Source organism: Castor canadensis, chromosome 4 (assembly GCF_047511655.1).
Source record: "Castor canadensis chromosome 4, mCasCan1.hap1v2, whole genome shotgun sequence".
In the NCBI taxonomy this organism is placed as follows: domain Eukaryota; kingdom Metazoa; phylum Chordata; class Mammalia; order Rodentia; family Castoridae; genus Castor; species Castor canadensis.
The window spans coordinates 105,392,364-105,410,435 of record NC_133389.1 but is presented as its reverse complement, the minus strand read 5'-3'; positions in this window follow the sequence as shown (position 1 = coordinate 105,410,435).

Below are 18,072 nucleotides of genomic sequence, written 5' to 3'. Positions count from 1 at the left end.
AGAAAAGTGGCAATAATTTTTATCTCTGCCAGGATATCATGTTTATCTTTCTGTTTTCTCTCATTAACTGACTATATCATCAGTTTTCCTCATTTTTATAAGTGCCAATTTAAGAGAGGAAATTAGAATTTCATTTTCACTTTAATTTGCATTTCTTTGATTATTTTGAGATTGGTTATCAGTTTATGTGTTATTTCTTCTTTATTGCTTATTCATATCTTTTGTCTAATTTTCCCTCTGGCTCTTCATTCTTTATCATTTATAAGTGGTATTTATGGATGATACTAGTTCTTTATCATGTATGTTGCAACAATTTTTCCAGTATGTCCTTCATTTTGACCTTGACTTTTTCGTTTAAATGTCATTTGTAAGCTACTTCTATAAATCATTTCTGAGTGATGTGATAGATAGGTAGATATGCACAAGGAGGCAGAATGAGAAAATAGAACAGTAATTGAATCAAGGTCTTTTTGTAATGTTCATTCTTTTACATTCCACTCTCCCCGAATTTTGATTGTCTTGAATTTGGCCTACTAGTATGTTTCCCACATATAAAAATAAAATCGCATTTAGAAATGCAGCCTCTTTCCTTCTAAGGACAACATTATTTCACTTTTGATCTTTTTAGAACACAATGACTAATGTAATGTAATTTCTCTGCATATGCCACAAGATCAAAACCAAAGGCTGAGCTACTTTTGCAATCATGAAGCAGCAGTTGCCTTTTGGTGCATTGTAGCACAGTATCAGCTGTGGTATGATGCAATTCCCAACTTCCATGATCTTTCAATCCAAGCAACATAGCTGTGGAACTATCTACCTGCACAGACTTAGTTTTCACAGAAATAGAACATAATTCTTGGAACTCAGCAGTTGCTTCTGTGCATGTCTGTTCAACAAGTATTTTCATAAAATTTCTATTTTGTGGTGATGATGAGTTAGCCCTTACTGGATGTCAGATGTTCTCTAATGTCTTTGTATTTATTACTCATTTCATCTTCACAGCAACTTTAGTGGTAAAACTATATAATCTTGTGTTACAGAAGAGGGCATTAAGGCACAGAGAGCTTAAGGAATGGGCCCATGATTGCACAGTTTGTAAATACAGAAGATAAATGACACTCAGGCTGTCTGGACTGTTTACTCGGGCTGCCTCCCAGCAAACTGCACCTGCACAGCATGAAATACTACAGGCATATTTGAACACACAGACATACAGTGCCTCCCATATTGAGGGTAGGACACACAAAAATGCCAAGCAAGCCTTCAAGCCAACCTAAAGAAATAATCCCTATGCCTGGATTTTGGAAGCCACACTATTCAGAAAATCTCTTTGAGAGAAGGGGTGTCAAAGGAAATGAATGGGCAAATGTAGGTTCTATAATCAAGATGTAACTTTTTCATGCTGAACATTCAATGCATGAAAATAAAATTTGCATGTACACAGTGCTCTTCCAAGTCTTCCAGCTTCCTAGGGTTTTGATTTCCTTTAGTGTCCTAAAGAAAATGGTTCAAGCCCTAATCCCATATGCTTTGAGAAGGTCAGTGTTCCAATATTTATTTTTGCAGACTTTCTGAGAAGCTTGTATTCTGATTACTACTTGTTACAAATTTCTCTTATGGCTCATCTCCTACAACTGCTGTCTTTGTTTTTCTATTTACCCTGAACTTCCATTGACCTTTTCCAAGGAATACATACACAGTCTAGTATATGGAACCATTTTATACTGAGAGATAAGTATCACTGAGAAGAAGGAAAGAAGGAAGTTGAAATTAAATTTTAAGCATCATGTTGGTAATTCTCTACAGTTTCTACATCCTGAAATTTTTCCCTGGCCTTTTATTGCCTCAGGTTCCAACTTGTGTCAAAGGAAGGGTCTTCTACTCTCTACAGTGAATCTTTTCCGGTCTCTTGGCCATAAAATGTGCTACAAGGAAGCCCTTCCTCCAATCAAAGTCCCAATTTCCAAGTTCAGGTGGTCACAGCCAAGTGTTAAAAACAACTGTCTGAATTGGCTAATTACAATAAGGAACACTTGTTAAATTGTCATTCCTTCCATGAGTATTATCCTTTTTAAAAAAATATTTGAATACTTTCAAGCAGAATTCATTGAGGTAGAGTTTCAACTTGGATCACAAATTTTAAAAATTTTCATGAGTGTGAAAGATTTTTTTTTTTCAGAAATGGAAGAATAGAAGAGAGTAGAGAAAATGAGCAATGCATGAATGCCTGGAATTTGTTCCTGTTAGGAAGTGTAACAATATACCTTAAAAGCAACCAGTTTTCTGTATATTTGTTCATTATACATCAGTTCCCATAGAGGATGCAGCAATATTTTGGACAGTAAAGATGGTTGCTTCAGAGTGTTTTTTGCTTAGATATTGTAGAAACATGTTCATTTCCTATATAGAGTATAGTTAGAAATGGCAAAAGCTAAGATATTTATATATAATTATTTTAAGTTTCCCTCCACTTACCTGTTACATGATGACAACCTACCATAATACAATGTAAACCTGGTGTGGTAAAAAGGAAAAAGAGCATGAATTATAAAGCAGGAATCCTGACTTGGCTCTGAATATATCCCTAATTCAGAGGCTATAATGAAAGGGAGGTTAGAAGTTAGATCCAGTACTGACAGGCAAGGGAGAGGCCATCACTAGAGGCCATCACTAGATGGTCTCTAGGGTTCATTTTGGCCCTGAAGTTTATTAAGACTTATCAGTCTATTATAAACTGCCCAAACTATGACTGAGGTACACTGACAGATACCTCCTTTTAAACTAGCTTTCTCATTTGCTTCCTGAGAATATTGTAAGATGAGTCCCACTCCTGGACTGACAAAGACAAAGGAGAATGTCCCTCCTTGGGGGCATCCTAATTCTAAAGACTGGCCAATGCAGTGGTATAAAGATCTGACCCATGCCTCAGTTCAGGATGACCCTACAGCTCCAGCCCAGCTGGCTGCAGAGCTCACATAAGACCAATGGAGGTCACCACTGCAACTGTATTTTCAGTTAACTTCTGTCAGATGGTGCTTCCTTTACTTTTCTCATATGTTCTGTTGCTAAGAGCACTCCAACAGACCTCTTGAACAAATGCAAGTCTCTCTCTCAAGTGTCTGTTTCCCAGGGAACCCACTAAAAAGCTTGGTGCCAGAAGTTGTTTTAAGGAACCAAACCCTAAAAATGGAATTTTGAAGTTAGATCCAGTACTGACAGGCAAGAGAGAGGCCATTATGTGACACACAGAGTACCGATGACATTCTATAGCAGCACACCTGTCACAGGTGGTGAATTGGAATGAAACGTTGGGAAGGACATATGTTATGTATGCCATATCAGATTCAAAACAGTTTATGAGAAGTAGTATTTATAAGGGCAATGAAATAGGAACATTTTTGTCAAATGCCATCTTTGTATTATAAAGACATTTAAGATGATTTAAGCCTCTTGAACTATCAAAGGACCTCCTGCCAATATATGAAGGCTTTCATCTCTGGCATGGCATAGAAACCTCAGCCTCTGGCTCAGGACTTAATTATTAAATGGAGTAGTGCATTGGGAAGGTTGAGCCCTCATTACTCGAGATTCTGTTTGACCAATGCACAAAGTAATGGTTCTCATTACACAAATTAGAAATTGCAGAATAGCTATTGTAGATGGTAGGACAAGGGATTAATGGTTTAGAGAAATGGGCATAATAAGTAGATCAAAAACCAAACACTTATCTATATTCATCAGAGGTCCTAGAGAATACCCTATTGACCAAAGGGACAGGAAATGTGTTTGCAAGGAGATACCACATTGGTAGAGAAGTTCCCTGTGGCTGGTTGTTGCAATGCTGTTACAATCCTGAACACCATGGTAGCAATGTGGTTAGAAGAAGTTTACAAACTTTGACACATCTGGGGATATTTAACATTATTGATGCCTGGCTCCCACTCTAGACATTGTGATTTAATTGGAATAAGCTACAAATGATACCTTCAGATTTTTAAAAGTTTACCATGTAAAAGTCTAACATATAGCAGAGTTTGGGAACCACTAGATTATAAGATATTGAGTAATAGAAGACACATGCTAGTACATAACCAATCAGATAAGGTGACCACAGTTATCATTGTGAGAAACCAGGTTAGAGTGGCATCCAAAGGATACTGAGCCACAGAAAGCTATGCCTATGGTGAGTAGAACAAGTCATTACTAAGGGCAGCATGGATTGGTAGTCAAGGGCACTGCTGAACATTCAAAGGAAATCAAGTGTTGATGAACAAAATGAGGCAGTAAACCAAATATAAAGTTTTGATTCCTTACCCAGTTTTTGAACCTAACCAGTGTTTAGACTCAGAGCACCTTGACTAAAGGAGAGGTGGAATCCTTACATAGAACCGACCTGAATCACCATGACATCTCTGACTCTCCTCAAGAGACTGATTGTTATTTATTTGGATAAACATTCACTAAGGGAATGGGAATTCTCAAACATTTGAAGGACCATTGGATAGAGGTTGTTAGATAGCTTTCATTCCTAGAGATGAGAAATATAGTGTTCCTTCCTCTTCCATGAAAGTGAGAGCTTATAGGAGCCACATAAGTGGAGTCTTATCTCCAGCTCACAGTAGTATTCTAGGAACAGTGACCCCACCCCACACCCAGTGGTCATTTTTCAGGTCCCAGAATATGTAATTTAGAGAACATACTTGGCACAGTTGGCAATTGGTATTACCCCCACTTCATTTCTTTTAATCTGAAGTATTAGACCTATTTTCATGGTGAGGTCAAGTAGAAACCATCAAAATTACCTTCCCTACTCCAATCAATAAAAGTCACATAATAGCACTCTTTAGTGACATCCTTAAGGACTTAAGGGATGCAAGGGCAGTGGGCTCCATCATTTACTAATTTAATTTTCCAGTATATTCTTTAAAAATGAGTGACACTAAAGGCTTGGTTTGTCTTGAACTCATTGAAGTAAAATTCTCCATTACATTGCCATGAAATATGTGGTTTCTTCATTAAAGGGGAGTAACATATTCTGCAGCACAGTGATCTGGGGAATGCACTCTTTCCCAGAAGCAGCTTACATTCAGAAGACTTACAATTTTATCCCAAAGCCATGTTGGTTTTCTTACCAACACTGGTTTTCTTGCTATCATAGCAAATCTGAAAGGACCTAAACTATGTGTGCGCTGTACAGAATATCACCTGGTACACTATATAGAGAGACCATGTCAATTGCACTAAATGGGTAAGAAGTAGCGATTAAGCTCAAAACTTTGATAAAGCATGTACATTGCAGACAGTAGGAAATAAACTCTATGAAGATTCAGAATCTAATATGTCAGTGAAGTTTTTAAAGGCCTAGTGCTCTGGATCAAGCCAGATTATTTGCTCCAAAGTAAAACACAAAATATTTCATCCCATTCTTTTCACCATTGAAAAGGAAGCCAGTATCTTGTAGGATACTTTGCATTCTGAAGACATCATATACTATACTCAGGAATCCTCTACCCATTTACTAAGCAGTATGGAAGGCTACAAGTTTAAAGTCTAACATAGGACAGGAAATAAAGTTGCAGCAGATGTCTCCCTAAGAGGTGGTCTTAATCCCTCATGTAAAAAAAACAATGTGGGGATTGGGGCAAATGGCAAGTATGTTCACCCCAGTCATGCAGTCAGTGATTTACCCTGGATGATGTAAGCATAGCTAGAGGGTACAGGCCATGAGCTTCAGGAGTAGGTACTCAGACTCCGGTGACATTCACCTCCGAGACCTCTCCCTCTCTGCCCACATCTACGACTAAATGAATGATACCTTATGACCAAGTGGTAGAAGAAGAAAAGCTAAGTTTTGTTAAGAAATGTGTTGGCTCCATGATAAAGTGAGAACACACAAGGGAGGTATAAAGATAGGTAAGACACCCAAAAAACTAGATAGCATTTGTTGCCCTCAACGCAGAGAAACTAAAGCAGATACCTTAAAAGCAACTGAGGCCAATAGGAGAAGGGGACCAGGAACTAGAGAAAATGTTAGATCAAGAAGAATTAACCTAGAAGGTAATACACATGCACAGGAAATTAATATGTCAACTCCCTGTATAGCTATCCTTATCTCAACTAGCAAAAACCCTTGTTCCTTCCTATTATTGCTTATACTCTCTCTTCAACAAAATTAGAGATAAGGGCAAAATAATTTCTGCCTGGTAGCAAAGGGTTAGGGTGGGTAAGTGAGGGGGGGGTAAGGGGGGAAAAATGACCCAAACATTGTATGCACATATGAATAAAAAAAAAAAAGAAATGTGTTGGCTCAAAATAAGTAAGAAAGGACTGATCAGCAGTAGCCTTTCAGCAATGAAGGAAAGTTCTCCTAGTAGCCTAGTTTGACTGGAACACCTGATAATTCACTTAGTTTGGAAAGACATTAGCCTAAGAATGTGTATGGATTTATGTGCGATGTGCTGAATGGCCTGAGTGGTTAGCATAATTTCTCTCTTAATTGTCTAGAAATACTGTAAAAAAGAAGTCACAGACTAGTTGATTTCAACAACAGTACTTTATTAACTTGCAGTTCTGGAGGCTGTAAGTGAAAGATCAAGCTGCTGCAGGGTTGGTTTCTCTTGAAACCTCTGTCTTTGGTTTGCTGGTAACCACCCTCTTGTTGTCTCTTTACATGATTGTCCAGTTTTGAATTAACATGCTTGGTGTTTGTCTGTGTTTCTTATCCTCTTCTTATAAAGACATAGACAGATTGAAGGCCCTATCCTGATATCCTCATTTGAATTTTTCTCTTAAAGTTTCTATCTCCAAATGTAGTCATGCCCTTAGGTACTGGGGGTGTGGTGGAGAATCTAAGAATCTAGAGGGAGGGGAAAATAATTAAGTCCATAAAATCTTCTCAGGATCCAGATGGAAAGAAGCTGAAAGATCAGAGACAAGAAGGTTTGAGGAAAAGACATGTGGATAGACCTTTGCACAAGAGTACTGATTATAAAGTTTTTTTTCCATACATACACTCAGAAATGTACATACACCATAGAAGAGTCACAATCATAGAGGCACAATATTTCAGCCAACTGACTCTAGCCAGACTCATTCATTGCCAATCTAGGGCTGGCATACAGATTAATGATTGCAGTAACCATGGTAAGGGACTGAAGTTATAGATAGCCCAACAACATGGATCCTACACCTGAATATCTGGCCTTGCTACTAGTGCCACTGGCTGTTCAACCTGCTAGCAACAGAAATCTACACTGAGTCCCCAGCACAGCAAAATTTCTCAAAGAGAACAAACAGCTATTTGGTGGCAAGTTGCTTACACTGGACACTTTGTACTCTAGAAAGAATATCCACTTACCTGGAGGTAACACATATTTCAGGTGTTAATTTGCCTTTTTTATCTATAAGATGTCAACCAGTACCACTGATGAGGATTTCCAGAGTGGTTAGTGCACCAACATGAGATCTTGCATGACAGCACTTCAACCAAGGAATCTACTATACAGCAAAGAGGCAGGCACAGGAGAGCACAAGATCCAAGCACTTCTCTTATCCCATTCTACCCTATCCTCTCCAATCCCATCCTATCACAATATAACACCACACAGAAGTTCCAGGCCTAGGAGAATAACAGAATGGCCTTTTGAGGGCACTACTGAGATACTAACATGAACTCAAAAGCTGAGTGCCAGTGGCTTAAACCTGTAATCCTAGCTACTCAGGAGGCAGAGATCAGGAAGATGAAGGTTTGGAGCCAGCCCATGCAAGTGGTTTTCGTGAGACCCCATCTCGAAAAATCCTTCACAAAAATAGGTTTGGTGGAGTGGCTCAAGGTGAAAGCCCTGAGTTCAAGTCCCACTACTGCAAAAAAAAAAAATAAACAAGAAGTCTACAAAAATGAGCTGCCTTCCCAAGGGCCTAAGACAATGACATCATATTTCAGCTGCATAAGGTAGGGAACATGAACCTTGAAACAAGTGGTAGAAGTGTGTAAGCCTGCCTGCCATCACTCCTAGTGAACCACTGGGAAAGTTGAGCTTTCCCATCCTTACAACTCTAGGCCTTATGGATTAAAGAGGAGGGGAAAGCTACTTAGGTATACAAGAAGAGTCTAATTAAGCATCAATAGTTAAAAGTAGTGTATTTTGCCCCACTAGACTTCTTTTCCTAACATGGAATCAGAGAGTGGGAAATTATTAGACAAAGCTAGTGGAGTCCAGTACCACAGGGATGGACTGTAGTGGATGTCAAGGTTTATTATCTTAGTCCATTTTCTGTTGCTAATCACACACTACCTTGTACTGCATAAGTTATTTTTTAAAAAAAGGCTTATTTTATCATATGATTCTGTCTAAGCTTGAAGACTTGCATCTGGTAACAGCTTTTGTGTTGGCAGAGTCCTGAGGTAGCCTTGTCTCACCACATGACAAGAGACAAGAAGTATGCAACGGACTTGGCCCAAATGGTTTTTATAGCAGATCTGCCCTAAGATAACTCATTAGCCCATCAATCTGCTAATCATAGGAATGAATTAACCCACTCGTGAAGCCAGAGCCTTAATTACCTCTTAAAGGTCTCACTTCTTAACATCTCATCATGCAGATTCAATTTCAGCATGGGTTTGCAAAAAAACAAGCCATATTCAAGTCATAGCAAGGCATTGTCCAGATCCCTCCCTGGCTGTGAGGGTGCTAGCAACTGAGAGCTCACTGCCTGAGGCTCTCTGGGAGTTGAAAGAAAGCTTCCTTGATCAAGTTTATTGCCCTCACTGGGAGCAGTTGGTGAACTTTGAGGGACCATCTTATTTCAGAGCTCCCTGATATCTGAGCTTGAAGCCTTTATGCAAATATGTCACCATTTCACCTTACTCTGCTCAATGCTACCTCCCCTGCTTCCTCCAGGTGCCATCACTGAGAACCCTCTCCAGTCAACTTTTGGCATTTCTGACTCTATGGTAGAGTTTGTTTTCTGTGGCACCTAAGAAAGGAATGTACTGACTTTAAGGGGTAAAAATAACTGGGAAGCCAAAAAAAAAAAAATTATCCATGGAAGAACTTGAGTTTAAGTAAGAAGAGTCAGACTCCAAACCTTGTTTCAGCTATGGTTCTTTCAAAAATATTATGCAAATTATGAAGCATCATCCCTGTTATCACATTTCTCTGTAGGATTTTGGGGTGTTTTGAGAGGTCTTGAGGCTACAGCCACCCCAAGAGTTAACCAAGTCAAGGTTCAATGGGTTTAAGCATGCTGACTTCCTTCCTTCTTCTGAGAAACAGCAACTATATACGTGTGTGTGTGTGTGTTCACCCTTAGGATTATGAGTCCACTTAGCTGTACTTGGTAACAAATCACCACTCAATTTACTAGACTTGGGAGTCAGATGAATTCTGTGCATAAAGGGTTGTTAAATGGGAAAATTCAAAGACAGAGATAAATCACACAGCTTAAAATAGCTCTGATATTTATCCAGTGGATTTTTCTACTGGATCCCATTAAATCTTTCTCCCTAATATCACACACAAGTTTGTACCTATGGAGAGTCTAAACTTGTATTTGCCCAAGTACAATTCTGCAAGGTTGAGTATGGAGTAAATATTCCCTTTTGAGATAGTGAGAGGCACAGTTCAGAGAGGAAAGGGACTGAAAGGAAGATTACTAGAGTTTGAGGATAGTAAAGTGAGGGGATAAAAGGGATTGGCTTAAAAGACTCTTCCAGTGGGCATGGTTTCATGCAACCAAGAGAAAAGGAGGTTAAGCGGATTAAGGTGCAGTTCACAGGTTCGATTACACCCCACTGTGAAGTCAGGTATTTCTAACATCTAATTACTCTTGAATTCTCTTTTCTGAGGACCACTGCTTGAAAAACCACATAAGTGGAAAAGGCTGTAACAAGATCACTCAGAACTTAAGTAACTATAGGCTATTTAAATAACTAGTCCTCACAATTCCAATCCAGTGTTTTTGGGTGCCTAGGAAACAGCTGTGTGTCTTGTCCTATGAAGTGACCTACTTTCCTTAACCTGAGGAGCAAATGTCAAAGAACACTCCCGGGTATTACTATCCACTTCACTTGCTTCATATCTTTTCCCACTGTCCACACTGCAAAATGAGAAAAAAAGGAGCCTGGATCTCTGTCAGGATGCCACTTCTTTGAGCTAAATAAAAAACAAGGAGCTTTTATCTGGTGCTTGTGAGCTGTTAGGCCAAGCCTTAGCCAATGAGACATTTCATAGACAACATATTTCCTAGGTGAATATGACTGATAAGCTATAAGCAAGTAGTTTTTCAGAGAGCTGCAAGATCTCTATAAGATTCCATTTTATCAATTACAGGTTAAATGTGAGCTGCTTTGGCACTGAGTCAGGTGCTAGATATGTATAAAGAAAAGGGAAGCACAGTCTCTGTGTCTGAGGGTGCTGTCTGGTTAGGCAAAGAAGTGCTAGGAAAAGAACAGGATGGACAGCAGCACATGGTACTTGGAGACTGAAGCTCAAGGTGAGGCACATCTCAGTTCAAATTCCCACTCAGCCATTTATTTGCTGTAGAACCTTTGTCAAGTTCCTTAACAACTTAGGTTCTCCATTTCCTAATCTGTAAAATGGGGCTGAAATTCCCAGAGATTTTTTTTTTTTAATTTAATGGGACAAAATAAAGAGCTTGTTTGGCACCATGCTTGGTATATGGAAAACAGTAAATGCCAGCTATTATTACAATAATTATTCAAATGGGAGTAGACATAGTGGCAAGTGACAAGATAGTGGCAAAATGACTTTTTCAAACATGCACAAGACCAAAGTCAAGTGAGTTAAAACTCAGATTAATCTTCCATATTCTGCTGTTCCATAATCATATATTACCACTTATCAAGATCCCAACAAATATGAAGAAATAGAGAATAAGTAAAGTCTGTATGTACACTGTCCCCAATACGGATAGCAGTGTGTCTGGGGTGCCTGCAGATGAGAAAGGGAGTTCAGAACTCCAGGGTACAGCAGCCAGGTGAAGATGTAACACAAGGACAGGTCCTCAGAACAACAGGGTCCTCAACTTGCCCTACTTTCAATCTTATTCTAATCTGCAAACTAGATTAATGTTATAAGGAAAGCTAATAAATATGTTACCCCTACAAGATAATGTAGGGGTAACATTATCATTTTAGCAGTGACCTTTGAAAATGCTCAGTTTTAACAAAGTAATGATAATTGTTAATATTTTGCATTCATATTAGTAAAACTTATCCAACTCTTCAAATCACACTACATAGCCATTGCCTCTTTGACCTACACCTTGCCCTTGTTCGTAAGCCCCAAATGCTTTCATATGTTTCAAGTTAGAACATATGAAGAAATTAACAAATGTGTTAATTTTTGGAAAATTTGGAGACTGCCAAAAATAAGGTGATATTTCAGAATATGCAGTTCTGATATATCAGCAGTTGGCCATCCAGTGATCATTTTGTAAATTTTTCAAAGAATATATAATGCTTATATTAGTGTAATTTGACAAAAAAATGCATTGTAACAGAAGAAATTTGATTCCTGGAGCACCAGGAATCAAATATTATGAAGGATAATTTTATCCTGGAAAATTCAGAGATGTTGAAGTGTTGTTTTAAAAAATTCAACCCTGCTTTTTAAATTAAAACTACAACTGTCTTAACAATAACAGGTATTTTTTAAGGCTTCAGAGCATTTGCTAGAAAATGATTATTTGCCTCAGACAGCCCGCTAGCATGTATGTCTTGAAAAAGAACCCCATGTCCGGACCATAACCTTTAAAAGATGAGAGGAAGAGTCTGAACCCGTAACAGCACTGACTGCTGTGTTCCAAAGTATAAATATTCCTGTCTTTGACTGGCATTTAGCATTATAAAAGAAGAATGATGTCCTCTATTACAGTAAGGAAGGAATCATCAATTCAGTTTACATGAAGATTTTCTAGGTCTTTGTGTCAATCATTTCATAAAAGTATTGATTAAAAGAAATAGAAAAGCAGCACAATGGCATAAATAATAGAAAAATATTGAAGACCTGCACACACACACAATGTTTTTGAGCTTATGATGCAGATCTCAATTCAAATTTAACCTTCAAACACAAATGCCATTGGATATGCCATCATTTAACTGAGCATCCAAGGACAATCAAGCACTCTATCTACTTAGTACACAATTAAACATCCAATACAGGAAATGTGAAAACATAGGAATCTGATACTGGGTTTTCTTTTTATTTGAATATTAAATTTATCAAAGTATTAAAACTAGGACACATTATACTATTACAGCTTTAAGAAATATCAAAAAACAAAGTGGATACATCAGAAATAAAATATTATCAGCCCCAGAAACATTTTGTATGCCCCTTCTGAGTCAGTAATTCCTTCTTTCTCTTCAGAGGTAATAGTGTCTTACTTGTAGTACAATAGATTATTTTTCCTCTCTGTGAGCTCTGGATAAATTAAATTGTACGTATACAGTACAGATTGTATCTGACTTCTATTGCTCAATAGTACTAACACCAATAGTGATTTCCTGAACTAGAAACCAGGAAAGCAATCCCCATTTACAATAACCTCAAAAATAAAATACAATACCAAGGAATTAACTTAACAAAAGAGGTGAAAGATCTCTATAATGAAAGCTATAAAACACTGATGAGAGAAATTAAAGAAGACACAAAAAATGGAAAGCTATCTGATGTTCATAGATTAGAAGAATCAATATTGTTAAAATATCCATACTACACAAAGTGATCTATAGATTCAATGCCATTCCTATCAAATTATCAATGATGTTTTTCACAGAACTATAAAAATTATAAAATTTGCATGGGCTCACCAAAACCCCAGAATAGCTAAAGCTGTCTTGACAAAAAAAAATATGAACAACAATTAAAAAACATAGGAAACACTATTTTACCTGACTTCAAAATAGCATTGTGTTGACATAAAAATGGATGCATATACCGACAAAATAGACCAGTAAGCCTAGAGGTAAACCCACACAGCTAGAGCAAACTGGTTGTTGACAAAGGTACTAAGTGTATACATTGGAGAGAGAACAGTCTTTTCAACAAATTGTGCTGGGAAAGTAGGCTAGCCACATTCAGAAGAATGAAACTGGATACCTATCTCACCAGGTACAAAAATTAACTGAAAATGGACTGAAAACTTAAATGTGAAACTTGAGACTATGAAACCACCAGGAGAAAACAAAGGAAAAACACTTCAGGACATGGGAATGGGCAAGGCTTTTTCTGGACCAGACCCCAAGGGCACAGGAGACAAAAGCAAAAGAACAAATGGAGTAACATTAAACTAAATAGAAGCTCTTAATTTTAATAAATTGAAATTTTTCAACCTTACCCTTAATGGTTGGTATATCTTTATTCTTCTTTTAAACTAACTACACAAAAGTTTCATCCTAAGTAGCTTTATAAGTAAGTCTATATTGTTTTTACCTTTTCTTAGTTACATATACAGTGCAGATAGAACTCACTTTGTTTATGTTGTGAAGTTATGGTCAGACCTTATTTTCTTCCATGTGGCTATTCAAATGACACCTTTGAAAATACTTTCTTAGAGCTCCCATATTCATGGAGCAGCAGAATTAATATTATGAAAATGGCTATCTTACCAAAAGAGAACTATAGATTCAATGGAGTCTCCATCAAAATTCCAATGGCATTCTTCATATAACTAGAAAAAAGTCTTAAAATTCATATGGAAACACAAAAGACCCCAAATAATAAGAGCAATTCTAAGATATAAGAAAAGGCAATGCTGAAGAAACTGTAATACCCAATTTTAAATTATATACTACAGAGCCATAACAACAAAAACAGCATGGTACTGGGACAAAAACAGACATGTACACAATAGAATAGAATGAGGACCCAAAAGTAAAGCCACATATCTACAGCCATCTGATTCTTGACAAAAAGCATACTTTGGAGGAAAAACAACTTCTTCAACAAATGGTACTAGTACTGAAACTCTGTCACACTATACAGAAATATATTAAAAATGGATCAAAGACTTTAATGTAAGACCTGAAACTTACAGACTAGTAGAAGAAAACCTTCAAGATAGAGACATAGATAACATTCTGAATAGGACTTCAATTACTCAGGAAGTAATAGCAGGAGTTAACAAATGGAATTGCATCAACTTAAAAGGCTTTTTCAGATAAAAGGAAACAATTACCAGAATGAAGAGACAGCTTATAGAATGGGAGAAAATCTTTGCCACCTATCCATCTGACAAGTGATTAATATCCAGAATATATAATGAGCTCAACAAATTAAATACCAAAAGAATAAATAATCCTACCAATAAATAGATAAATTCAGCAGACAGTTCCCAAAAGAAGTACAAATGGCCAATAAATACATGAAAAAAATTTCAATATCCTTAGCCATCAGGGGAATACAAGTTAAAACTATATCAAACTTCCATTTCACCCCAGTCAGAATAGCTCTCTTCAAGGACAAACAACAAATGCTGGCAAGGATATGGGAAAAAGGAATGCTTACACACTGTTGGTGGGAATGTAAGTTAGTGTAGCTACATGGAAATCAATATTGATGTTCTTCATAAAACTAAAAATAGATCTACTCTATGATCCTGCAACACCACTCCTGGACATATATCTGGAGGAATGTGAATGTGCTTGCAGTAGCAATACTTGCACTCCTATGCTCATTGTAGCGCTATTCACAGTAGCCAAGCTTAGGAATCAACCTACATGCCTAATAATAGATGAGCGGATAAAGAAATTATGATGGGGTGGGGGGGAGAGAAGAGGGTGGGGGAGGGGGGAGAAATGACCCAAACATTGTATGCACATATGAATAAAAAAAAGAAAGAAATTATGATATAAATGCACAGTGGAGTATTTTCCATCCATAAAGAATTAAATTTTGTCATTTGCACAAAAATGGGTAGAACTGGAGATCACAATGTTAAACAACATAAGCCAGACTCAGAAAGACAAACATCACCTTTCTCAGATGTGGAATCTAAACCTAAAGCAAGTAAGCAAACAATACATAAATATATAAGAAGGACTATTGGGGGAAGGGGATGACCAGTAAGTGGAGGGAGAAGTTAAGAGGGAGAGATGGGGAGTAAATATGACTGCAGTATATTGTATACATCTGTGAAAATGTCATAATAAAACTCATCATTTTGTGAAATAAAAAAGAAAATATTTCTTTTTGGCTTTATGGCTTTGCAAAACTATTTATGTCATGAACCAAGTGTCCCTCCATGTGTAGGTTAATTTTAATTCTCTCTATTCTGTTCCTTTGGCTCTTTGGCCATTGTTACAGTAATAGTAAGTATATTTTCTCACTATTAAAGCTTTATAAAAAGTCTGGTTTTCTACTTTCAAGTCCTAATGCTTCAAGATTATCTTTATTTTTCTTTTTCTTTTCTATTTCTTTCTCTTTATCTAATAAATTATCTCTATTCTGTTTTCCATGTAAATTTTAAATATTTTATTAATTTTCATGAAATAATTTTGCTTAGATTTTATTTAAATTTCCTTAAATACATAGATTTGAGCAAGAACTCTCATTCATAAAATATGGTACATCTCTTCATTTGTTTAGGTCACTTTTAATGTACTTCAATAATGTTTGCATTTGTCTATACAGTATTGATACTGCTAGACTTAATGCAGTTATATTCAAATCTCTTTTATATAAGTTGAATTCTAGCTGTTTAGCTGATTTAACTTAGATTTAATCCTAGTTAATAATGCAATTATCATGGTATTTTTAAAATCTTGTTTTCTGTTTGTGGGTATGCAGAAATATAATTGACTTTTGAAGATCGATTTGCACCTGACAAATGTTAAATGTATGCACTAATTCTAATAATTTATCTACAAATTCCTGCATTTACAATTGTGCATAACAATAATATCACTTAAATGTAATTGCAGTTGCTTAAGCCCCTAAACCTGCCATCATCCTTGACTCCTTTCTTTTCATTATTTCCTGTATTCAATTTATTGAAAATATATCTAGACTGTTCCTAGCATTCATGACTTCCACTGAATCACCCTTATCTCCCACTGGGATTGTTGAAATATCCCCTTAGTTGGTCATTTTGCTCCCATGTGGCTTTCTTCAATCAATGTGCAACTGAGCTTCTACTGATACTGTGAAAACTAAGTGAGGTTATGTCACTCTTGTGCTCAAAATGTACCATCTCTCTACCTTACTCAGTTAAAACTAAGACCTGGCCCCAGAGGCCTGACTTGATCTGGGTCCTTGTTCCTTCTCTTGCCTTTTCTCTTACTTTTCTTTTTTACTATCTGCTTAATACCCAGATGTATTAGTCCATTTTCTATTGCTATAACAAACACCTGAGGTTGGATACTTTATAAAGAAAAGAGTTTTATTTAGCTCATAGTTCTAGATGTTCAAGAGTATGGTGCTGGCATCTGCTCAGCTCTGGTGAGGACCTCTCTGGCCACATCAGAACATTATGAAGAAGTGGAAGGAAAAAGTCTTCATGCAGAAGAGACCAAGCATGTAGGGTAGCCTAAATTTATAACAACCCACTCTCATGACAGCTAACTCACTCCTTGAGACCAGCATTAATCCTTTTGGAGCTGGTGCTTCCCATGACCTAACTACCTTCCATTAAGCCCTGCCTCTCAAAGATTGCATCATCTCAGCACTGCCACATGGAGAACCAAGCTTCCAGCACATGCACTCAGGGAACAAACTCATACTATGCCCAAATCCCAACACCAGCTTTTGTAGCATCTCTGCTATTTTTTGAACAAGTAAGAACATTTGTGGTTATGGTTTATGTAACATTCCCTCATTTCCCCCAAATATTTTCCAAGAGTTTCCCTGGCTTAAAATAAACAACCTTGCATCATGAACACTTCCCATCTTCCTCTCTTTTCTTCAGCTATTTCATAATATTTATCATTTCCTACAATAATTTATATCTTATTATGTTTACTCACTGCCTCTTCCTAGAATTAAATATTATTGAAAGTGAATTTTGACTCTTTTTTCTCTCTTGTTTCCTAGGTGTCTAGCACAGTGCTGGGAATGTATCTGATACACTCTAAATATTTACTTAAGGACTTGATAAAGCATATGTTTTTAAAATACTGTTGTAATTCAGGTATTGGTTTCATCTGGATTTATCAGGGAAGTTTTCTGACAGTAGCTAAACTATCAGAAAATTAAGTAAGTTAACTGAAAAACATTTATTAAGCATCAAATATATATCTGGGACTATGACAGTCAATGGGAATTGATGGGAAAGCAAAGAATAAGATCTAGGTTCTAATTCAAAGCTAACCATACTTGCCCTTCCTCTCCAAAATATATATAACACGCTATTCCTTCTCTCTCTCTCTCTCTCTCTCTCTCTCTCTACCTTTACTCTAAATAGATTTAGAAAAACAGTTTTGGGAAGTTGCATGACTCTGCTTGTTTATCATTGGAAGTTTCATGGCATGAACCTTGAGCTTCCTTTAAATTTTTCTTGTATCTTTCTTTTCAAGTTACACATCTATAAAAATATACTTTTTTGACAGACATGGTGGTGCACACTTATAATTCCAGAACTCTCAAGGCTGAGGCAGGAAAATTGTTAGTCTGAAGCCAGCCTGAGCTACATAATAAGACCCTGTTATAAGAAGGGAATATTCTTTCTAATTTACTATTGGGTTTTTTAGAAGATTTCTAGATATTATGTATTACACTAAATGCAAATAAGTAAGTTATAAAACAACAGCAAACATCAGATCTCAATGGATTTGTGTAGGATTAGTTTCTTAGTATGAAGAAGATAATTGGCCCTGCCTAATAGTCACTATCATGTAGACAAACTCACTAGGAAAAGAGCCTAGAGGTTATAGCAATAGAACATTTCTCGTCATTCTCTTCCTTCTTTCAATTACAGCACAAAATATATGTAGGCTGATCAAATTTGTGATTCAAACCCACAATGTTTAGTGATTGTTCAAATAGCATGGATATCAAGTTTACCAGTTTAGAATTCAGCCTATTATGTTAGAAGTAAGTTTTAGAT